Genomic DNA, 25,510 nt, shown 5'->3' on the forward strand with positions numbered 1-25,510 from the left:
CTATAGCTGCACATCATAATAAATTCAATGTCTTTTGCTGGGATAATGCATTAAATTTCAGCAGATCAAAATCAGACCATGCTGCTATATTGCATGAATGTCAAGAATGATAGTATGTACGTAATATCACACACTCCCCTAAAGAGAATAACATTTTCTATAGCTACTCTGAGCAGCTGTCTTCCTGATTTTCCATAATTTGTTTTTACATAACATACACAAGATATTATTGTTTTACCTGCTGCCTAGTATTTATTATTATATTACATAACATCAATATGGCATTATGTTTTATGATCTTTGCCATACATTTGTAGAGGTAATACTAAGATCAGACCTTCAAGATGCAAGACCTTCCTATAGTCTATCAGCTACCAGACAACAATTAATAGGTGTTTTGTGAAGTTCTATTACCAGAAACAAGAACTGCTAGAAATTCTTGGATGATGTCATGCTCATACATTCAAGCTAATTCTGAACTAATAAGACAAGTGTATTTTATTCAAAATATAACAAATAAAAGATATATAGGAACGCATCGCTTGGAAAAGTTAGAAAGATTAAACTTTTGGGTAAATAGCAGAGCAGAATGAAGACTGTAAAATGGGGGATGCGGTGTTTCAAGTCATAGCTGACTTTTGACCCAATGATCCCCTAAAAGAAAAAAAAAAATGACCATAATATGTTGCACAGCAAAGTTACATGCCAGATATTGTTGTATGTAAACATTACTCTTGGGTCACGTAATGCATATAATATAAACATTGTGGGTATGACTTGTGAGGATCTTTCTGGCAGGGTTGTGGTTGATGTAGGTGTCACTTAGGTTTCTAACCTACACATGATGAGGGGCTAAAATTTGTTGTCTTTTTAGATCTTAAAAAGTTCTGTTCTGAGTGCTTTGCAAATTTTTGGGTGGAATAAATTGTCTAGTCCTAAGTCCATGTAGTAGTCCTTATGTACTGTATGTGAGCTGACTGTGGCTCAGAGGTTTACTCTCTCTGCCCTGTGAAAGCCTGCTGCTGGGTGAAAAACTTACTACTGACAGAACAAAAAAATGGTACATGTATTACTTGTACTTTTTAGGAGGCATCCTGTTAATCAGGAATTGACATAAGTTTAGTTAGTTGCTTGAATGAGAAGATGTTTTGTTTTTGAATAAAGGCTTGCTATACAAAACCCTCCTGCAATGAACTGTGTACATGTCTCCTTTAGTTGCCAGTATCTAACACGTAGGTTAGCCCTCAGCAATCAGTCTCTAGTGCATGCATAATTACTATTCTGTGCCCACCAGTGGCGGCTGGTGCTCCATGGGCCAGGGGGGCGGCAGACGGACCGCACCATACACCCCCCCAGACCACACCAGGCCGCACACCATACCCCCCGGACCACAGCAGGACAGGACCACGGCAGGGGGCAGGGCAGGACAGGACATGACCCGGCACACTCACCCTGCCTGGACATCTGCAGCAGCAGGCAGCGGCGGCTTCCTCTTCTTCCCCCTGTCTTCTGCCTCTCCTCCCTCCTCCTCCATGCCCAATTGCATGGCTTCTCCTTTCAGGCAATCAGGAAACGGGTCTCAGAACCCGCTTCCTGATTGGCCAGGAGGAGGATCCGTGTGACAATAGCAAATTTTAATTTGCTACTGTCACACAGAGCACTGCACCCCGAGCCCACCCTTTTTTTTAGCCTATTAGAGCCTCTGGCTCTAAATACACGGTTAAAGAAAAAAAAAGCCCCCATTGAACTCCATGCATCTGGCGCCCCGCATGTAGATTAGGGGGCTGGATGCATGGATAGGGGGGCAGCGCCCCTGCGCCCCCAGTGCACCAGCCGCCACTGGTGCCCACTGTATGTTTGTTAACCCCTCAGCACCAAGTCTCCTGTGCAAATCGGATAATCCTTCCTATTTATTTAGTGCATTTGGCCAAATATCAGATTCATTTCCGCTGATTCTGGTCAAATGGGAATCTCAGCTTCATTGTATTATTTTCAGCATAAACATTCCCAGGAAATTTCCATTGTCCCTTATTTCACCGACTGTTCTGTCTGTAGGACAGAGAGCTACACCTTCCTGCTCCAAAAACTTCAAATACCATATTTCTTTGTTCTCACATTTATTAGAACAAGCCAGGTGAAACTACAAATTGATAAAACAAACATCAATAAGTACAAATTGCATACAAGAAAGAAACAATGCTCTAAAGTACAGGATGGGATAACAAGAACTCCATTTTTAAGCTCTCTCAGGTGTGATGGCGAAAGATTGAGGAAACACGCCTTGCTGTAGCTTCTCAAAATGGTGGCTGATTTACTTCCTCTAGAATTCTCCCAGCATGCACTGGTTCCTAACAACTTTATTAACACATTCTATGAGTTTACAATATGTAACTTCAGCAAAATAACCGAAGCAATACCAGAAAAGAACAGTAGGTGGCGCATGCACTCGGCATATACCTAGCTTATGTAAATCAAGAAAATCCAACATGTTATTTTAAGCAACATAAACACAAGTAAACAGAGAAGGAAAGGGAGGGGAATGGCGCTGCCTAAGAAAATAGAAAAATCTCTAATCAATGGGCTAAAGGTCAAGAAGGGAGAGTGTATGGGTATACAAATATGTGTGGAGAATGTGGTAATCAAGGTGGTAAGATAAATTCAGCATACACAATAGATACCTATGATGTCACACATACAGCTAATGCAAGCTAATGAGAGCAGTAGACCTAATGTAGCACAAAGTAAAAAGTGACTGGTGCAATAAATGGAAAATTAATAATAAATACTGACGGTAGGTATACAATAAATACAATGAATGCACAATATAATAAATAAGCAAAATACAATAAGTGCCTTAAGGTGTATAGTACATAATTAAATAACGATGACGAATAAGGTGCAAATATATCCAGTGATTTATATATAATAAGAAAAATCCATAAGCTGCCACATTGCAAAGGAAAGTATTAAATGGTGGTGGTGTAAATATATGGATAGGTGGATATAATAAATACTGGTCGTATCTAGGACAAAAAACAGACCAATAAAGGTGGCACTGTGCACAAATAAATGACAAGGTAAAATGATAATGTGCAAGCTGAGGGGATTAATCAATAATGCAAATAATCCATAAAAGGTGTAAACAGGTGGTGAATCCTCATTTGGTAATCCCAATAATGACCCTGTGGTGGGTAAAGTGGTGGGGTGCTGGTGATCCCTTAGGTAAGTAGCACACTCATCAGAAATACCCACCCCACACAGGGGTATAGAGCGGGTATGTATAATGTGGTAATAAGATCCCTCTGATGGATCCTGGTTCCCTCAAGAGATCCTGATGGATGGACCAGGAGGTCCCTTAATGGCTCCGGAGCTCTCTAAGGGTTCGTATCAGGGGTTCCTGGGTGTCCTGTTGGAGTTTCTAATGGATGGATCCATGCTTGGTAGATGGGGTCCTGCCCCAAATTCCCCAGGGGTATCAGCGGGACGTTGGGGTAGGTATAGTGTAATACCGTAAGGTGTTTTTATTTGCACAAAAAAGTAAAATCGAGTACTTAAAATCTCACAGTGTGTATAAAGCAATGAACGAGTCTCCGGAACGCAATGCGTTCCAACCAATAACCGGAAGTGATGTGACGGCGCCTTACGCGTTTCATCATACGTCTTCAGCAACACTGCTAGTACAAAAAAGCAGGTCTTACTTGAGGGATAGCACGCAATTGATCCATAATTTACAAGATATCAAAGGCACAGAACAATGTATTTTATTGACCATAGATGCCAATTCCCTATATACGAGGGATCCTCAAACTACGGCCCTCCAGCTGTTGCGAAACTACACATCCCATGAGGCATTGTAAAACTCAGATGATCACAGACATGACTAGGCATGAAGGGAATTGTAGTTCCTGAACAACTGGAGGGCCATAGTTTGAAGACCCCTGCTATATACAGTACAAGTATTAAACATAAAGATGGACTTAAAGGAGTTGAAAAGGCACTACAAGAGGATACGGATTTGAGACAGGAACATATTAAAACTAGCCATGGAAAAAAAATATTCTTGATATGATAACAAATACTATGTACAAATGAAAGGTGTGGCTATGGGAGCTCGTTATGCCCCTAGTGTAGCCAACCTGTTTATTAATATGTGGGAGGAGGAGCAGATTTTTGGTGTTACAAGACCTCACCTTAACTTCTACAAATGATACATAGATATATCATCCTCCCATTTTTGGAAAATATAATAAGAACAAATATGGGATTTCTTTCACCGGTAATTGGGATCAACAACAGGTGGACTACCTTGATCTACAAATCTTTGAAGAGGATGATAGATTATATACCAGAACTTTTTCAAACCTACAGACAGGAATGTCTACATACCTACTTCTAGCTGCCATCCTCCTAAATGGATATGCAATATTCCTAAAGGACAATTGATGCGCTTAAGAAAAAAATTGTGATAGACTAGAAGATTATGACATACAAGCTGACAAATTGACTAAAAAAATTGAGGCGAAAGGATATAATAAAGTACTGTTGAACAAACTTAGAGAACAAGTAAGAAATAAGGATAGGATACAACTACTTACCAAGAAAGACAGAAAACAAGAAAATAATATGGCTGTGGCCTTCATTACAGGTTTTAATAGACAATATAAGAACATGGTACATATTATTAAAACATCCTAAAATCAGATAATTTTTTCAAAAATCCTTCCAAATGAGCCAAGGTTTATTTATAAGAAAGCTCCTACTTTAACGAACCACCTTGTACATAACGTAATAGACCCTCCAAAAAATGTCAGTCTTTTTTCAAACCTTAAAGGTTTTTACAAGTGCCAAAAATCACCTACCTTGTAGGGTAAGTAGACAACAACTTAAGAAAAGATCTTCCTTTAAATCTATGGTCACTAATGAAGTATTCGAGATCAAAGAATTAATCACTTGTAACAGCACACATGTAACCTACGTGATCGAATGTCCGTGACGACTACGATATGTAGGCAGAACGACTAGGCCTCTATTTGTAAGGATAAGGGAACACACATAATATCAAGAAAGGATTCTCCAAACACAGTCTACCGAGACACTTTTTAGAAGTGCACAATTAAGACCTATCTGGACTTGTGTTTTATGGGATCGACCAGGTTAAGGGACATTGGGGAGGGGACAATATGAGGATCAAGATATCCAAAAATGAGACTAAGTTGATTTATCAGTTGAGGTCTCTTTTTGACATTGATCTAAATTGTTTCATTTATAATTTTTAATTATAGTTAGGCCCCCTTTCTTCTTTATTTAGAGATGCCCATCTCCTTACATATACATATTTTTAATACTAACAATATTGGTTTATATATTATGTCTCCTCAATCTATTTCTAATTTTTAATTATAATTTTAATTTATTTTTTTATAGAAAGCCCCCCCCCCCCTTTCTTTATATAGAGATACCCACTCCCTTACATATATTTAATATTAAGGATATTGTTTATATATTATGCCTCCTTTATTTAAAACTTGTAATCTGATACATATTTATTCTACATTGTCATGTATACTTGTTAGTTCATCTATTTTTTTATTTTTATTTTTTATATTCATTTTCTATTCTTTTATTTTTGTTTTTAATTTACATTTATTTATTTTTATTTAAAAATGTAATTTCATATAATATCTTATTTTAATTATTAATATTTTTTATTTACCTTTTACTTGATTTACATATCTTGTTTATAAAATTTTTGAATGATATAATTATATTTTTAGAAATAATTGTTAGTGTCTGTATTAGTAAGTGTTTTTATAATGTTTTATAACATTTACACTTAGCCCCCTTTCACACTGGGGCGACCTGTCAGGCGACCTGGTCACCTGACAGGTCGCCGTAGGTCACCTGCCATAGAGAAGCTGTGGACCCGTTCTAATAGGAGTGACACAAGTCTCTCCGACTTAGAAAAAGGGTCCGGAGCTTCTTTGGGGCGACCCGGAGCGACCTGCATAGACTTCAGTGTTATGAAGTCCGTGCCGGCCGCTCCGAGGTCGCGGTGCGAGCAGCGCGCCGCGACCTATGAGGTCGCCCCGGCAAGTCGGATCGCCCCAGTTGGAACGGGGCCTGAGAGTCACTGTAGGGGTGTAATACAATTCAGATTTTAGGCCCTTTGTATCTATATGTGCTAAACCCAGTTTTGGAATATATTAATTTAAGAATATTTTTATGATATGTATCTTTATAATTTTTATTATAATTCCATTGAGATTATTTATAAATTATTCCTTTATGTGTGATCAGCGATTGCCCAGTATTTTGATTGTTTATTTCCGGGTACGCATCTGCCTGTTTATGTCCGGTTATATTAGTGGGCGAGACTGACCTGAGTGACGCTGCTCCTGCTGACTTCACTCTGACGAAAAGCATAGAGAGTCACTGTGTCACTTCCGCCCCCATCATTTCCGGTCATTGTAGTTTTGTATATTAATGGATTTACACTATGAAGCCTCTTCTTCCTGCATGGCCATGAGGAACAGGAACTAATGCTGGACAGGAACTATTTCACAAACAAGGGCTGAGAGTCTGTCTGTGCTGGTCGGGACTATAGTGGCTGGGGGAGTCCAATGCCATTTGTTGGCTATATACTTGTGACCCCTAAAAGAGTACATCTATTCGGTGAGTGCGGTCCTATTGGGGGAGCAATGTTTGCACCTGTTTGCACAGAGTGATCTCTACACAAATTACGAAAAATAATCTGCACGATTTTTACACTTTTCACAAATACTGGGACTATATATATTAATTTTTATACATTTTTATATTTAATTTTTTATGTATATACACTTGATATATACATACAGTATCTCACAAAAGTGAGTACACCCCCTCACATTTTTGAAAATGTTTTATTATATCTTTTCATGTGACAACACTGAAGAAATGACACTTTGCTACAATGTAAAGTAGTGAGTGTACAGCTTGTATAACAGTGTACATTTTCTGTCCCCTTAAAATAACTCAACACACACCCATTAATGTCTAAGCCGCTGGCAACAAAACTGAGTACACCCCTAAGTAGAAATGTCCAAATGCGCCCAAAGTGTCAATATTTTGTGTGGCCACCATTATTTTTCAGCACTGCCTTAACCCTCTTGGGCATGGATTTCATTAGAGCCTCACAGGTTGCCACTGGAGACCTCTTCCACTCCTCCATGACGACATCATGGAGCTGGTTGATCTTAGAGAACTTGCTCTCCTCCACTTTTCATTTGAGGATGCCCCACAGATGCCCAATAGGGTTTAGGATTGAGACATGCTTGGCTAGCCCATCATCTTTGCAGTGGTTGTCTTGGAGGTGTGTTTGGGGTCGTTATCATGATGGAATAATGCCCTGCAGCACAGTCTCCGAAGGGAGTGGATCATGCTCTGCTTCAGAATGTCACAGTACATGTTGGCATTCATTGTTCCCTCAATGAACTGTAGCTCCCCAGTTCCAGCACCACTCATGCAGCCCCAGACCATGACACTCCCACCACCATGCTTTACTGTAGGCAAGACACACTTGTCTTTGTACTCCTCATCTGGTTGCCACCACACACGCTTGACACCTTCAGAAACAAATACATTTATCTTGGTCCCGTCAGACCACAGGGCAGGTTCCAGTAATCCATGTCCTTAGTCTGCTTGTCTTTAGAAAACTTTTTGAGGGCTTTCTTGTGCATCATCTTTAGAAGAGCCTTCCTTCTGGGACGACAGCAATGCAGACCAATTTGATGCAGTGTGCGGTGTATGGTCTGAGCAATGACATGCTGATCCCCCACCCCTTCAACCTCTGCAGCAATGCTTGCAGCACTCATACATCTCCCAAAGATAACCTCTGGATATGACTCTGAGCATGTGCACTCGACTCCTTTGGTTGACCATGGCGAGGCCTATTCTGAGTGGAACCTGTCTTGTTAAAGCGCTGTATGGTCTTGGTCACCATGCTGCAGCTCAGTTTCAGGGTCTTGGCAGTCTTCTCATAGACTAGGCCATCTTTATGTGGAGCAACAATTCTTTTTTTCAGATCGTCAGAGAGTTCTTTGCTATGAGGTGTCATGTTGAGCAACAATTCTTTTTTTCAGATCGTCAGAGAGTTCTTTGCTATGAGGTGCCATGTTGAACTTCTAATGACCAGTATGAGAGAGTGAGAGCGATAACAAATTTAACATACCTGTTCCCCATTCACACCTGAGACCTTGTAACACTAACGCGTCACATGACACTGGGGAGGGAAAATGGCTAATTGAGCCCAATTTGGGCATGTTCACTTAGGGGTGTACTCTTTTTTTTGTTGCCAGCGGTTTAGACAATAATGGCTGTGTGTTGAGTTATTTTGTGGGGACAGCAAATTTACACTGTTATACAAGCTGTACACTCACTACTTTACATTGTAGCAAAGTACAATTTCTTCAGTATTGTCACATGAAAAGATATAATAAAATATTTACAAAAGAGTGAGGGGTGTACTTACTTTTGTGAGATACTGAATATATATTTTTTGATGTCGGATATTTTTAATTTTTATAAACGTTAATATTCTTTTAGTATTGCATGAATTATATTAGTTAGGTTATTTATTTATAATTAGATTATATCAATTGTACCAATTTGCACCACTGCACTTTATTTTTTTATGGTAACACACATGACACTTTATTCATATACAGTATATTTACAGGTTACATCACTATATCCACTTTTTGCACATATGACACTTTTTTGCACATATGCCACTTTATTTCTAGGCAGCGCCACCATACCTTTCTCCTCTTTCCATATTGTTATACCCCTTCGGGGTATTTGAGGTAGGCTGCAGCCCTTATATCCATTAGATATCCCAGTGCAGAATCAAAATTATTTTAATATCAAGGAGAAGGCAGCTCCTCAGCAAGAAATGAGAATTCCCTCAGATACAAACAAAAACAGCAGAAAGAGGGGGCCAGGGGTCAGTGTGATAGTAAAAACAAGTAACACTTTATTTAGATACACTAAGTAACACTTTATCTAGATGCATAAAAGTATCTTGCAAGCTGCACACAGGGTGGACGTGGATCACCAGTCAAGCAGCCAGCTGTGAGAAGACCGCTGTGGGGATAAGTTCAGACCCGCCTCCAGCGTCTCCAGCTCTCACACCTGCTCTCACAGAGCTAGCAGGAGACCAAATCAGGACAGGGCGGGCGTGTGAACTGCGTGTGAACTGCCAGATGTGCGTTTGCGATGCGGGAACAGGCTGCGAATTCGCAGCCTTCCCGCATCGCACAAGTGTGACCCGGCACTAAAGTGTTACTTGTTTTTACTATCACCCTGACCCCGGCACCCTCTTTCTTCTGTTTTTTGTTTATACTTTTCAAATTGTATGCCCAGCTACGCATGCATCCTGAACAATTTTTAAAGTTCACTTCACAACTTAATGATATCAGTTCCTGCATTTGATGACCTGCTGGAGAGGCTTAGACCAAGGCTGGCAAGAATGATTACTCAATGATGCAAACTTGTGTGTATCCGGAGGAAACAGCTGCTTGTGACACTCAGGTATGCTACATTTTTGTTATCATGAAAAATGTACAGATGTATAATTTTTGTTTTCAATTATTTATTTTAGTTTATTTGATTTTCACCCTTTTTAATTAATAGTAATATTAGAAATGTTGATAATTGTATTTTGTTTTTCTGATGAATATTTTTTTTTTATTTCATTTTTTTTTTTAGGTTGTCTTGCTACAGGACAATCCTTTGTGTCCTTACACCGCTATTTTCTACTGGGCGTCTCCGCGGTGGCCAAGGTAACCAGGGAAACCTGTGTGGCACTGTGGGAGGAGTTGAAGGAAGTGGTCATGTCTTAACCCACTGAAGACATCTGGAAAAGCTATAGCGAATCGGTTTTGGGAGAAGACCCAGTTCTCTAAATGCATTAGTGCCCTTGACAGCAAGCACATCAGGGTAAAGAAGCCTCCTCAGTCTGAATTGCTATACTTCAGTTTATAAAAGTATTTCTTGGTGGTCCTCCTAGCATTGGCTGATGCCAACCTAGGATTCATAGCTGTGGATGTCGGAGCATACGACAGCCAATGCCCATCTCTTTTGCGAGTCGGCCTTTAGATGTACTCTACATAAAGGACGCCTTAACTTTCCACCCTGCAGGCCTCAGTTTGCAGATTTTTTTGTATAACCGAAGGGAAAAGTGTTAAGGCAGGATCAAAGTGTGTAATATATTTTATTGTTTCTGCATTATTTCTGCTTAATGTCTTTGAATACAGTTTTTAATGGTACATGTAGTCTTTTTATTTCTCTTGTGGCTCTTACCGCTATCCACATGCAAATTAGCTTGCAGGCACAGTCTGCTTTTTCCATTGTCCTTTTCTTTTGTATGAGGCAAACTTATACAGTCCCCTTTGGGCTCTGCTTATGTTTACCCCACACAGAGGAAAATGTGTCCTCTTCCTCTGTGGGAGGCAAGCGTATGCAGCCCCCTTTAGGCTCTGCATGCGTTTACTCCACACAGAGGAAATGCGTCCTTTTCCTTTGTGGGAGGCAAGCGTATGCACCCACCTTTGGGTTCTGCATACGTTTACCCCGCACAGAAGAAAACATGTGTTTTTCCTCTGTGGCAGGCAAGCGTATGCAGTCCCCTTTGGGCTCTGCATATGTTTACCCCACACAGAGGAAAACGTGTTGAAATAAAAATGGAGTAGAGTGCAGTGTATCAGAGCGACTTAAAAGAAAAAATAAAGTGAAAATGTAACAAGATATATCAGTTTACAAGAACTTTATTTAGGGAAAGGATATATTACACCTTGTCGAAGGTAGGTGGGCTAGGTGGAAGAATTCTCTCCTTGTATTCTATGTGGGGATTGGGGACAGGGAAAGAGGGTTTGGTATAGGAATGGGTGGGTAGGGGCATTCCTGTAGGAACAAATTTGGGTTGGGATTGGGGGCCATGGACCAAGGAGGACCCATGTATTAGCATAGAAGTTGGAAGAAGGTGGAACTTGAGAAGCCAGAGGATATTTCCATGTGGAGTAGGGAATATGGAAGGAGGACTGGGGACATGGAGGCTTGCTTTGAAGAGTAGGCTGATGAGTGGGCTGATAAGAGGTGGGTATTAGTGCTGCTGCAGACCTGAAGTGCATAGGGGGACCCTGAAAAGCAGTGGATGGATGGGTAGGTGGTGGAACATCTTGGAAAGTAGACACCCCAAGCTATTTGCTGAGAGGCATGGTGCGTCCATGGAATATTTTATATTTTGCCACAAGTTTCGGGAAAATTACATTTATTTTACATTTTTTTAACACAAAGTTGTCACTAAAAAATAAATTGCTCACACATACCATGGGTATATGTGGAATGACACCCCAAAATACATTCTGCTGCTTCTCCTGAGTACAGGGACACCACATGTGTGAGACTTTTTGGGAACCTAGCTGTGTACAGGACCCCGAAAACCAATCACCACTTTCAGGTTTTCTAATGGCGTAAATTGTGCATTTCACCTCCGCACTACCTGTCACAGTTTCAGAGGCCCTAAAATTTCAAGATAGCACAAACCCCCCCCCCCCCCCAAATGACCCCATTTTGCAAAGTAGACACTCCAAGCTATTTGCTGAGAGGCATGGTGAGTCCATAGAATACTTTATATTTTGCCACAAGTTCTGGGAAAATGTTTTTTTATTTTTTGTTTTTTTTACACAAAGTTGTCACTAAATTATATATTGCTCACACATGCCATGGATATATGTGAAATGACACCCCAAAATACATTCTGCTGCTTCTCCTGAGTATGGGGATTCCCCATGTGTGAGACTTTTTTGCAGTCTAGCCTGAGTACAGGCCCCCGAAAACCAATCACCACTTTCAGGCTTTCCAAGGGCGTAAATTGTTGATTTCACTCCTGACTACCTGTCACAGTTTCTCAGGCCATGAAATGCCAAGACAGCAAACCCCCCCCCCCCAAATGACCCCTTTTCAGAAAGTAGACACCCTTAGCTATTTGCAGAGAGGCATGTTGAGTGTTTTGCAGATCTCACCTTTTGTCACAAAGTTTTGGAAATTGAAAAAAGAGGAAAAAAAATGCATTTTCCTTTTTTTTTTTCTTCATTTTCCAAAATAAATGAGAGCTGCAAAATACTCACCATGCCTCTCAGAAAATAGCTTGGAGTGTCTACTTTGCAAAAAGGGGTCATTTGGGGAGTGTTTGAACTGTCCTGGCATTTTATGCCACACATCACCCACTCTTCTAACCACTTAAAAACCAAGCCTTTTCTGTGACTTTTTGTTTACATGAAAAAATATTTTTCTTTTACTAGAAAATTACTTTGAACCCCCAAACATTATATATTTCTTTAAAGCAGAGGCCCTACAGAACAAAATGGTGGATGTTGCACATTTTTTGTCACACGGTATTTGCGCATAGATTTTCCAAACGCAATTTCTGCGAAAAAAAATATTTTTTTTTTAAAATTGAATGCACAAATACACTACTGTATATAATTCCAAATGGTTTGGTAAAATTTAAAAGATGATCTTATGCCGAGTACATAGGTAGCAAACATGACATGCTTTAAAAATTGTGCACGCCTGTGCAGCGGCAACAAACTACGTACATTTTTAAAAGCCTTTAAAAGTCTTTACAGGTTACCACTTTAGACTTACAGAGGAGGTCTACTGCAAGAATTACTGCCCCCGACCCGGCGTTCACGGCGATACTTCACATGCATGCTGCAATTGCGGTTTACATATGACACTAGACCAACGCTTGCGTGCACCTTTGTGGGGGGACAGGGGGGCTTGATTTTTTTTATTTTTTTTGCTTTTTTATGTTATTTTGAAACCTTTCCTTTCATTTTTTTTAAATCATTTTTATTGTTATCACAGTGAATTTAAATATCCCCTATGATAGGAATCTGTAGTGACAAGTACTCTTTTTTTAGACTCTAGATCACTCCTCTGACCTTAACGCATCTGACCACACCAAAATTGGTGTGATAAAATGCTTTCCCAATTTACCAATGGCGCTGTTTATTTCTGGCGAAACAGAAGTCATGAAATGCTCGTAGCTTCCGTTATCTTAGGCAATAGAGATGATTGGAGCCATTCTCGTCTCCAATCAGCTCTATGGTTAGATAATTGAACCACCGGCTGCACTCTCAGGTTAACCGGTGGGACGGGAGAGCCCGAGAAAAACCGCGAAAGCGGGTGTGACGCCTAAATCCGTGCCTGCTACAGACACGACATCTACTTTGGGGGTGTCTTTGAGTAGGGGTACTTGGGAGGACTTGTGGAAAGTGCCTATCATGCAGCCGGCTCACTGCATCTGGAATGGGAAGTTGGGCAGGAACACCTCCTGGGTACAGGTAGGCATTGATGATCTCTTCCTGGAATTCTTGGAAGGATCTGGTTCATCCTGATGCTTTGTATAGTACAAAGGCATTCAGTATAGCCAATTGAAATAAATAAACAGACACTTTTTTGTACCAGCGTCTGGCTTTATGGGCAACTAAATACGGCGCCAAAAGCTGGTCGTTAAGGTCCACCCCTCCCATATTAAGGTTATATTCGTGGACACAGAGGAGTTTCTCCATAACACCAGTTGCAGTAGTAATTTGGACCATAGTGTCTGCGTAAATGGAGGACAGAACGAAAATATTCTGTGTATCCCTCCACCTCACTGCATGCGATTTGTCAGTTTTCAAGCAGGCTATCTCCCCCCGACTAAGACGGGAACTTACAAGCCGTTGGGGGAAGCCCCAGCGATAAGGTCGCACGTTGCCACATGCTTTAATTTGTAATTTGAGCAGGTGACTAAATAGTGGCACGCTTGTGGAAAAATTGTCCACGTACAAATGGTACCCCTTTCCGGATAAGGGTGACACTAAGTCCCAAACTATCTTGCGCTGCTCCCTATGTAGTCTGGGCAGTTGGGGGGCTCCACAGAGCTATCTTTTCCCTCGTAGACCCAGAAACTAACTGTATAGCCTGTGGCCCTGTCACACAGCTTATACAGTTTGACCCCATATCTGTCACGCTTGCTGGGGAGATACTGTTTCATAGCAAGGCGGCCAGTAAACTTAATCAGGGACTCGTCAATGCAGACAACTTGTTGGGGGGTAAACAAGGCTGCAAACCGCTTATTGAAGTGGTCTACGAGGGGCCAAATTTTGTGGAGCCGATCATATTCAGGGTCTCCCCGAGGATGACAGATTTCATTGTCTAAACATAAACTTAAAAATTATATTACAAAAATAGTGCTTAAAATAGTGCTACCTGAAGCTGCTGCCCACTTAGGTAAAAGACCAAGATAGAATGAAATATTATAAAACAGCGCTAACAGGAAAAAATAAATAAAATGAATAAATACAATCCTTCAATAATAAACAATATAAAGTGCACTTGGTGATAAAAATAATATATATAAAAGATATGTAAAAATGCAATAATCAAAAATACTTTGGTGCTAAAGTGAATTAGTGCAAGGTAAAGTGCAGTCCAAAATTATTAGTCCATTAAAATATTCGTATAAAGTGCTGGACAGAAAGTGCTTGATGTGCTCCATGCAGTGATATAAGTGCTCCACGCAGTGATATAAGTGCTCCAAACTGCTCCTTTTAGGGATCCACTCACCAGATGCTAAAGAGTAATCAAGCCTCAAGAAGCAGTAACTCTCCAAAGCAATCCTGGGAATGGATGGATCCCACCAAACGAGCCTCCAAACTTTGCTAATAGTCTCTCTCAAAATAAAGAGGGGGAGCCAGACATAGTGAAGCCACTAGTCTTTGGCCCCATACAGGGGTCAGGCTCCTCCAAAGTAAGGGTGCCAGGCAGGCCACACAGGGTGGTTAGCAGCCCGTGTCTCAGCTTATCTGAGAGCTTCCACTTGCTACACAGTTAGCTAACTTATGTCAGGCGTACCGGAACCCATTCTGGAGTTGAAGAGGTGCAGAGATTGCAGCGTCCTCGTATGGAGCAGAGTGTCGGTACTAGTGCCGCTCAGCCTTCTGGTGACCTGGCGAGCACCAGCGGCCTAGTACACCCTGGACCTAGTACAACCAGCACTTCAGTAACACTTAGTGACGTGGCGAGTCCCATAAGTGCAGTTGAAGCTGGTGCGGTGGCTAGCACAAGTAGTTGCCCGCAGCCACCGCATATTCGAAGACAGGCCCGTAGAGCCCATAGTGCCCTCCCTGATGTGCTGGCATATCCTTATAGGCAACCCACTGATACTACAGTGCTCGTACTTCCCCCATTCACTGGCCAACCTGGAATTCACGTGAAAACAGCCAATTTTACTCCCCTTTTTTATGAGCTGTTTTTCACGGAAGATCTTTTCAGATCTATTGTGGACCAATCAAATTTTTTAGCTGGTCAATTCGCCACCAACCCAAATTCGCCCCTTGCCAGACATTTCGGCTGGAAACCTATAACGGTTTCCGAGTTTAAAACCTTTCTGGGCCTTTCCCTCAACATGGGCATAACCAAAAAGAGTGAATTGCGGCTATATTGGTCCACTAGCCCACTTCACCATATGCGCGTGTACTCTGCCTCCATGTCCAGGGCGAGGTACAAGCAAATTCTGCGATTTATGCATTTCAACGACAATGAAATCTGAAATATTTTAAAACAGCGCTAACAGGAAAAAATAAATAAAATGAATAAATACAATCCTTCAATAATAAACAATATAAAGTGCAGCTAACTGTGTAGCAAGTGGAAGCTCTCAGATAAGCTGAGACACGGGCTGCTAACCACCCTGTGTGGCCTGCCTGGCACCCTTACTTTGGAGGAGCCTGACCCCTGTATGGGGCCAAAGACTAGCAGCTTCACTATGTCTCGCTCCCCCTCTTTATTTTGAGAGAGACCATTAGCAAAGTTTGGAGGCTCGTTTGGTGGGATACAGATCCATCCATTCCCAGGATTGCTTTGGAGAGTTACTGCTTCTTGAGGCTTGATTACTCTTTAGCATCTGGTGAGTGGATCCCCAAAAGGGGCAGTTTGGAGCACTTATATCACTTACACAGGCACAGACAGTATGTGATTGGGCAGAACCAATCAACAGGTCCAGGCCAATGACTGATTGGTTCTGAACCCAATCAGACCATCAGCGGGACTGGGGGTGAGTGGGACAGCGCGGGAGTGCGCCCCAAAGATGCAGGGGCAAGCGACGTAGGGCTCCGTCGCTTTGCCTGTAGGGGGCTGACCAGTCGTGGGGCGGTCGGCAACTGGTTAAACTGTAGTGGTCATCACAGCATCATCCCCATAGAGTCATCATAAGGATATTAAAGAGAAATACCTGCATAGTGTAAAACCATTTAGTTAGCTTTTATTTAAAAAAATTAAGGTTGCACTAACATCACTGGAATAAAACATAGCAACGGCAAGACAACCTGAACTTCCGGAAACATGCAATGATGTCAGCATGCTGCTTCTCCTTACATGTTTCATCACACGTGATGTCGACTGGGCACTATCCTCATAGTGTAGTATTTTAAGTTCATCAAATGATATATGAATAAATATGATTAATTAACTTAAATTAACTGAGGCTATCCTTTACATTTTCCCCATGCTCATGAGTTTTTGGAGATACTACTGAGAGTAGTGTCCAAGGCTGATTGCTCTATAGCCCCTCATTATCTGGAAGATCATTGGATGAATGACCCCAGCTTTATTTGGAGACACAATTACCTGTGTGCAGTGTTTGACTTCCTTTAAGAAAAGGGGTCAAATCTTTCTGATAAGTGCGGAGTGTTTTCACTTGGGAGCACTGATTGGCAGATTCGCTTGGCACCTACGGCACCATGTTGCACAATGAAGTACTTTATTTATAGCAGCAAGCACTTTTATTGAAGACCTTCTTTGGATTTTACTCATAAGAATATCGCGCAGCACAGTTTTGGTTGTCACATTTGATTTAACTTAGCACATTATAGCTTTGGCACATTTTAAAAGCCTATGTTTGCATGGGCACATTGAATAACGTGGAGAGGCAATTTGACGCTGCAGTAAAAACACCCTGTGTGCATGAGGCCTTAATCTTAGAGAGCAGTGCTTAACCTTGAAACATTTTGTCTCAAAAATAGTTTTTTTTTCCTAGTATTTGCTTGTTGTTTACAGTTTACATTGTATTAAATCATGTTATGACTAGAGATGGACGAACATCGGCCCGGGGCGGTTCGCGAACGTCAGCCGCACATTTTCTCAAAAGTCTGCAAACCGCAAGTTCACGGCAGGCCCCATTGACTTCAATGGGAGGTGAACTTTAAAAACCTTTAGGTCATATTTGCAGCCACAAAAGACGTACTAGCTGTGCACAAATAGTCCCAGCACATGGACAATGTCATAACAGAAGTATTGCAATTAGGAAAGTTGCCCTAAATTTTTATTTATTTTTTTACAGCAAAAAATTATTTTTTTTTTTCATAAATCAGCCAGAACTGATAGCAGCTGGTAAATACATGTCTAATACATATAGGGTCCATTCACACATCTGTAAAATGGGTCCGCATCCATTCCACAATTTGGCGGAACCTTTACAGACCCATTGTTTTTAATTTCCAGTCTGAAAAATTAGGCATTCACAGGATAAAGATGCAAGTGTCGGCCATTCCAGGCCCCAAAAATTAGCCCACATGCGTTTACCTGACAACTAAGAACGTAGTATTCTGTGGCTGAAGGTACATTAGGCATTCACAGGATACCGAAGTAAGTGTCGGCCATTAAAGGCCCCAAAAATTAGCCCACATGGGTTTAACTGACAGCAAAGAACGTAGTATTTGGTGGCTGGAGGTACATTAGGCATTCACACAGTATACAGAAATGTCGGCCTGTATAGGCTCCAAAAATTAGCTCACATGGGTTGAACTGACAGCAAAGAACGTAGTATTCTGTGGCTGAAGGTACATTACGCATTCACAGGATACAGAAGTGTCGGCCATAAAAGGCCCCAAAAATTAGCCCACATGGGTTTAACTGACAGCAAAGAACGTAGTATTTGGTGGCTGTAGGTACATTAGGCATTCACAAACTACAATGGAGGGGGGCAAGTGGGACTTTAACGGTGCTAAATGATGGAGAAAAATCTGAATTCTCAAAAATTGTACATTTTATTACACATAGAAAGTGAGGACAAGACAATATATCAATATAAAATGATAAAATCAAGAAAATGCACTCGAAAATATCAACTCTACATGTTTCGCCATCTTCATAATAGCTTCTTCAGGAGTTTTCATAGACATTTCTCGAGAGTGAACATTTCTAGGTAACAAAAGGAGAAGACATAAAAAACATGACATGTATATGTATATAGGGCTTATCTCAATGGTCCTAATGTTGAGTGCCCAATTGATTTACATAATTGTAAAGACAATGATACCAATGAAGTACCTTAAGATGACCTGAGCCCTTTCTTATGCCGAGGGTGGAGGCAATAGAGGTGACACCACCAAAGCAAGCACAGAGGGGGAGGGGAGCCGAGACCTTCAGACTCCTAGAGTTGACCCATAGAGAGGGTGACAGCCAAGCTAGAAATGATAGGTAAAGATAATAAAACCAGAGCATAGAAATACATTTCAACCCAAAATTGCTATGTCTCCAATTGGTATGGGGCTAAATATCAGGTAGAAAGGTTACCAAGATAGTCACCTGATTATGAATAAATGTGCAGTTGATTCACTAGGTACCTCAATGTAACAAAGACAGGAAGGGAAAATGAAGTCCCCTTAATATCCCCCAAATGGGAGGTATCCCTTGAAACAAAAAGAAATGGAATTTGTTGAAGATAATAATAAATATAATAAGGGTCTGTCAAGTTTTGAGGGTATGAGTACTTACCCAAAATTGACAAAATTCAGCACCTAAATTGTCATGCAGTATTCAAAGTTCACCGCCATTTCAATTCAACAAATTTTCCAATAGTACACTCAAAAATGAAGGAGACTGCACGGGAGGAGAAAGAAAAAGGCATGGAAGGACATCGTCAGCATTAGAATCTACCAAGGATATATGGAGAGAAGCAGGGTTTAAAAGATTTCATTTACCGCAAATGGTCTCAAAGATCATGTATCGTTCCCCGGTGGTCTAGTGTAATACTGACCATGTGGCGCCGGCATTTATACACCCTCTCCACTCCCTCGGCGTCTGACGTCACCGAGGGAGTGAGAGCGAGGTACGCCCAGTGGTCCAATGGAGGCCGAGAAGGAAGTGCGTCATTGAGACGCGACCGCATCACGTTATTCCGCCGGAACCGGAAGGTCGGGGATGACAACATCCGGTCCGGACATGAATGTAAGCAGAGGAGGTAACAGATTGCCGGGAAGCAATCTAAAAGGGATCCAAATGAAACTGACAGCATTGTTGAAGACCGGATTTCAAGGAAATATATCCGCAATGCCTATACAATGGGGAAAGAATCCAAAGACACAAAAGGGTCATAAAAAAGAGAAAATTACCCCATCTAATAAATCAATCAGTATTGTGATACAGATGACAATTAAATAAAATCTTTCTTGATTTTATCATTTTATATTGATGTATTGTCTTGTCCTCACTTTCTATGTGTAATAAAATGTACAATTTTTGAGAATTCAGATTTTTCTCCATCATTTAGCACTTGCCCCCCCTCCATTGTAGTTACTCAATTTAAGGGATGTGGTGCTTCTTACTTCATCTCTAGCAATATCTCTTCAAAATTAGGCATTCACACAGCATGCAGAAGTAAGTGTTGGCCTGTATAGGCTCCAAAAATTAGCTCATAAAGGTTGAACTGACAGCAAAGAATGTAGTATTTGATGGCTAGAGGTACATTAGGTGTTCACAGGATACAGAAGTAAGTGTCAGCCAGTATTGGCCCCAAAAATTAGCCAACATGGGTTTACCTGACAGCTAAGAAAATTCTTTCTACAACGGAGAGGTGTGGCGATGGGGGGCCAAGTTTGCCCCCAGTCTTGCCAACCTCTTCATGGCACTGTGGGAGGACAGGAATATCTTCTCTGAAAGGCAACAGGAACTGTTTTTTTGGCATCGCTACATAGACGATGCACTCTTCATTTGGAGGGGCAGTGAAGAGAGTTTGCATTAGTTTATGCAGAATCTCAACCAGAACAGTTGGGGAATTCGATTTACATATTCCTGGAGCACATCATCAGTGAATTATCTCGATTTGGTTCTTACCAGAAAAGGTACCCGCTTTGTCACTCGGGCATATCAGAAACCCACTGACAAAAACGGTTTTATACCTTTAGACAGCTGTCACCACCCCTTATGGTTGAGATCAATACCAAAAGGACAAATTAGGAGGATAAGAAGAAATTGCTCAGAAGTTACCGACTATTACACACAAGTGGATACCCTAAAGAAATGCTTTGAGGAGAAAGGATATGATTCTACTATGTTGGAAAAAGAGATTCAGGAATTTGAACAAGTCAAACAAGAAGAGCTGGTTATTCCCTCTAAGAAGGAAAGGCCGAAGAAAAACTTTGAATTTGCGTTTGTCACACAATTCTCCAGTAATTACAGATGGATGAACTATGTATTCCGAAAACACTGGAGTATACTACAAGATAAGGTATTGGGCCCAGCTCTTCCTACAGGACCACAACTGATTTTCAGGAAAGCCCGAAACCTTAAAGAAATCATAGCTCACACGCCTGTAGACAAACCAATCACCCCAGCGTTCTTTCCCAACCTTAAAGGCTATTTCCCTTGTAGAAATTGTAACCTTTGCAGGAATACTAGAACCATAAAGACTGACTCCTTTAAATCCACAGTTACAGGAGAAGTTTATCCCATTAAAGATTTCATAACCTGCCACACGAAAGGAGTAGTCTATCTACTCACGTGTAGTTGCAATAAGCAATATGTAGGTAGAACTATCAGGACAGCCAACATTAGAATAGGCGAGCATTTAGCTAATATTCGGAAAGGCTTTCCAGGGCACAGTTTGTCCTAACACTTTTCTACACACCATCACACAAAATACACCGACTTAGAAGTGATGGTGATAGAGAAGTATACCCCCCACTGGCGAGGGAGCAACTTGAAGAGATCTATCTCCAGAAGAGACACTTACTGGATTTACCAACTTAAATGCTCCCGCCCCCTCGGACATAATGTTGAGTGGGACATTAACTCATTTATCAACAATAGTTGATCGGTCTTTATAAGATTAGTGCCATATAGTGATGTCGCGAACCTAAAATTCGCGGTTCGCGAACGGCGAACGCGAACATCGGCAAATGTTCGCGAACCGGCGAACCGGGCGAACCGCCATAGACTTCAATAGGCAGGCGAATTTTAAAACACACAGGGACTCTTTCTGGCCACAATAGTGATGGAAAAGTTGTTTCAAGGGGACTAACACCTGGACTGTGGCATGCCGGAGAGGGATCACGCAAAAAAAAGTTCTTAAAAATTATAATTTTTTGATAGAGAGCCAATTATTGGAAAAATTAAAAAAAAATAAAAATAAAAAATTTCTTTGGATTTAGCATCTGGGGGGTCTAAAAAGTGTACCTGTGAAGTTTCAGCTCTGTAGCATGTCCAGAACCCCTAAAAAACAGCATTTTTCTTATATTTTCAGGAATATGGCTTCTCTGCGGCTGGCTTTTCCTCTTGCAGGCATTTAGCGGGCATTTTTTTAGGCAGGCATGTCATTTTTTGTATTTAGTGTCTGGGGGGTCTAAAAAGTGTACCTGTCAAGTTTCAGCTCTGTAGCATGTCCAGAACCCCTAAAAAACAGCATTTTTCTTATATTTTCAGGAATACGGCTTCTCTGCGGCTGGCTTTTTCTCTTGCAGGCATTTATCGGGCATTTTTTTAGGCAGGCATGTCATTTTTTGTATTTAGTGTCTGGGGGGTCTAAAAAGTGTACCTGTCAAGTTTCAGCTCTGTAGCATGTCCAGAACCCCTAAAAAACAGCATTTTTCTTATATTTTCAGGAATACGGCTTCTCTGCGGCTGGCTTTTTCTCTTGCAGGCATTTATCGGGCATTTTTTTAGGCAGGCATGTCATTTTTTGTATTTAGTGTCTGGGGGGTCACAAAAGTGTACCTGTCAAGTTTCAGCTCTGTAGCATGTCCAGAACCCCTAAAAAACAGCATTTTTCTTATATTTTCAGGAATACGGCTTCTCTGCGGCTGTCTTTTTCTCTTGCAGGCATTTATCGGGCATTTTTTTAGGCAGGCATGTCATTTTTTGTATTTAGTGTCTGGGGGGTCACAAAAGTGTACCTGTCAAGTTTCAGATCTGTAGCATGTCCAGAACCCCTAAAAAACAGCATTTTTCTTATATTTTCAGGAATACGGCTTCTCTGCGGCTGTCTTTTTCTCTTGCAGGCATTTATCGGGCATTTTTTTAGGCAGGCATGTCATTTTTTGTATTTAGTGTCTGGGGGGTCACAAAAGTGTACCTGTCAAGTTTCAGCTCTGTAGCATGTCCAGAACCCCTAAAAAACAGCATTTTTCTTATATTTTCAGGAATACGGCTTCTCTGCGGCTGTCTTTTTCTCTTGCAGGCATTTATCGGGCATTTTTTTAGGCAGGCATGTCATTTTTTGTATTTAGTGTCTGGGGGGGTCACAAAAGTGTACCTGTCAAGTTTCAGCTCTGTAGCATGTCCAGAACCCCTAAAAAACAGCATTTTTCTTATATTTTCAGGAATACGGCTTCTCTGCGGCTGTCTTTTTCTCTTGCAGGCATTTATCGGGCATTTTTTTAGGCAGGCATGTCATTTTTTGTATTTAGTGTCTGGGGGGTCACAAAAGTGTACCTGTCAAGTTTCAGATCTGTAGCATGTCCAGAACCCCTAAAAAACAGCATTTTTCTTATATTTTCAGGAATACGGCTTCTCTGCGGCTGTCTTTTTCTCTTGCAGGCATTTATCGGGCATTTTTTTAGGCAGGCATGTCATTTTTTGTATTTAGTGTCTGGGGGGTCACAAAAGTGTACCTGTCAAGTTTCAGATCTGTAGCATGTCCAGAACCCCTAAAAAACAGCATTTTTCTTATATTTTCAGGAATACGGCTTCTCTGCGGCTGTCTTTTTCTCTTGCAGGCATTTATCGGGCATTTTTTTAGGCAGGCATGTCATTTTTTGTATTTAGTGTCTGGGGGGTCACAAAAGTGTACCTGTCAAGTTTCAGCTCTGTAGCATGTCCAGAACCCCTAAAAACAGCATTTTTCTTATATTTTCAGGAATACGGCTTCTCTGCGGCTGTCTTTTTCTCTTGCAGGCATTTATCGGGCATTTTTTTAGGCAGGCATGTCATTTTTTGTATTTAGTGTCTGGGGGGGGGTCACAAAAGTGTACCTGTCAAGTTTCAGCTCTGTAGCATGTCCAGAACCCCTAAAAAACAGCATTTTTCTTATATTTTCAGGAATACGGCTTCTCTGCTGCTGTCTTTTTCTCTTGCAGGCATTTATCGGGCATTTTTTTAGGCAGGCATGTCATTTTTTGTATTTAGTGTCTGGGGGGTCACAAAAGTGTACCTGTCAAGTTTCAGATCTGTAGCATGTCCAGAACCCCTAAAAAACAGCATTTTTCTTATATTTTCAGGAATACGGCTTCTCTGCGGCTGTCTTTTTCTCTTGCAGGCATTTATCGGGCATTTTTTTAGGCAGGCATGTCATTTTTTGTATTTAGTGTCTGGGGGGTCACAAAAGTGTACCTGTCAAGTTTCAGATCTGTAGCATGTCCAGAACCCCTAAAAAACAGCATTTTTCTTATATTTTCAGGAATACGGCTTCTCTGCGGCTGTCTTTTTCTCTTGCAGGCATTTATCGGGCATTTTTTTAGGCAGGCATGTCATTTTTTGTATTTAGTGTCTGGGGGGTCACAAAAGTGTACCTGTCAAGTTTCAGCTCTGTAGCATGTCCAGAACCCCTAAAAAACAGCATTTTTCTTATATTTTCAGGAATACGGCTTCTCTGCGGCTGTCTTTTTCTCTTGCAGGCATTTATCGGGCATTTTTTTAGGCAGGCATGTCATTTTTTGTATTTAGTGTCTGGGGGGTCACAAAAGTGTACCTGTCAAGTTTCAGATCTGTAGCATGTCCAGAACCCCTAAAAAACAGCATTTTTCTTATATTTTCAGGAATACGGCTTCTCTGCGGCTGTCTTTTTCTCTTGCAGGCATTTATCGGGCATTTTTTTAGGCAGGCATGTCATTTTTTGTATTTAGTGTCTGGGGGGTCACAAAAGTGTACCTGTCAAGTTTCAGATCTGTAGCATGTCCAGAACCCCTAAAAAACAGCATTTTTCTTATATTTTCAGGAATACGGCTTCTCTGCGGCTGTCTTTTTCTCTTGCAGGCATTTATCGGGCATTTTTTTAGGCAGGCATGTCATTTTTTGTATTTAGTGTCTGGGGGGTCACAAAAGTGTACCTGTCAAGTTTCAGCTCTGTAGCATGTCCAGAACCCCTAAAAAACAGCATTTTTCTTATATTTTCAGGAATACGGCTTCTCTGCGGCTGGCTTTTTCTCTTGCAGGCATTTATCGGGCATTTTTTTAGGCAGGCATGTCATTTTTTGTATTTAGTGTCTGGGGGGTCTAAAAAGTGTACCTGTCAAGTTTCAGCTCTGTAGTATGTCCACAACCCAAAAAAAACAGCATTTTTCTTATGATTTTTAGTAGAAAACTAATGCAGTGTCTTTCCAGCTGTCTTTTTTTCTTTCTGGCAAGCTGAAATATGATATGCCAAGGCAAACATGCCTATCAGTTGAGCTATGACACAGACAACACTGCACACATGGGGAAATATGTAAAACAAAAAACAGGAAAAGGAAATTAGGTGACGGTAACAAAACATGATATTGTGATTGGCCAAATAAAAAGTCACCTCGCGATGAGGTCGCGCCAAAGTCGCGCTAAGTCGCGCCAAAGTCGCACTGGAAGCGACGCTACTTTAGTGGTAGCGGCAGTGTAAACCAGCACTAAAACATCCAGTGTGTGAATACGATCAGGTATGATGTTTTATCGGTCAAGTAGTGTAAGGGTTACGCCCGTCGCCCGCTTTACAGTGACAGACCAAACTCTGACAGACCAAACTCCCCGTTTAACAGTCAGTCAGTCCATTTGCACAACCGCAAACTCCCAATTTGCACAAGGTTGGATACCAAGCTAGCCATGTCCCGTTCCTTGTCCTCACTGACATCATTGAAGGTCTCTTCCTCCACCCAGCCACATACAACACCAAGGGTCCCCGAAAGGTGAGAACAAGCCCCCTGGGACGCCTGCTGTGGCTGGTATTCCACCTCCTCAAAGCCACCTTCCTCCTCTGACTTCTCTTCTTCAGACTCCTCTCTCTGCGTTGCCACAGGTCCAGCAATTGACAACGACAAGGCTGCTTCTGGTGGTGATGAGGACCACAACTCTTCCTCTTCATGCTCATCTACAGCCTGATCCAGTACTCTTCGCAGGGCACGCTCCAGAAAAAACGCATATGGGATGAGGTCGATGATGTTGCCTTGGGTTCGACTGACCA

Source organism: Pelophylax lessonae, assembly GCF_965119305.1.
Source record: "Pelophylax lessonae genome assembly, chromosome: 6".
Taxonomy (NCBI): domain Eukaryota; kingdom Metazoa; phylum Chordata; class Amphibia; order Anura; family Ranidae; genus Pelophylax; species Pelophylax lessonae.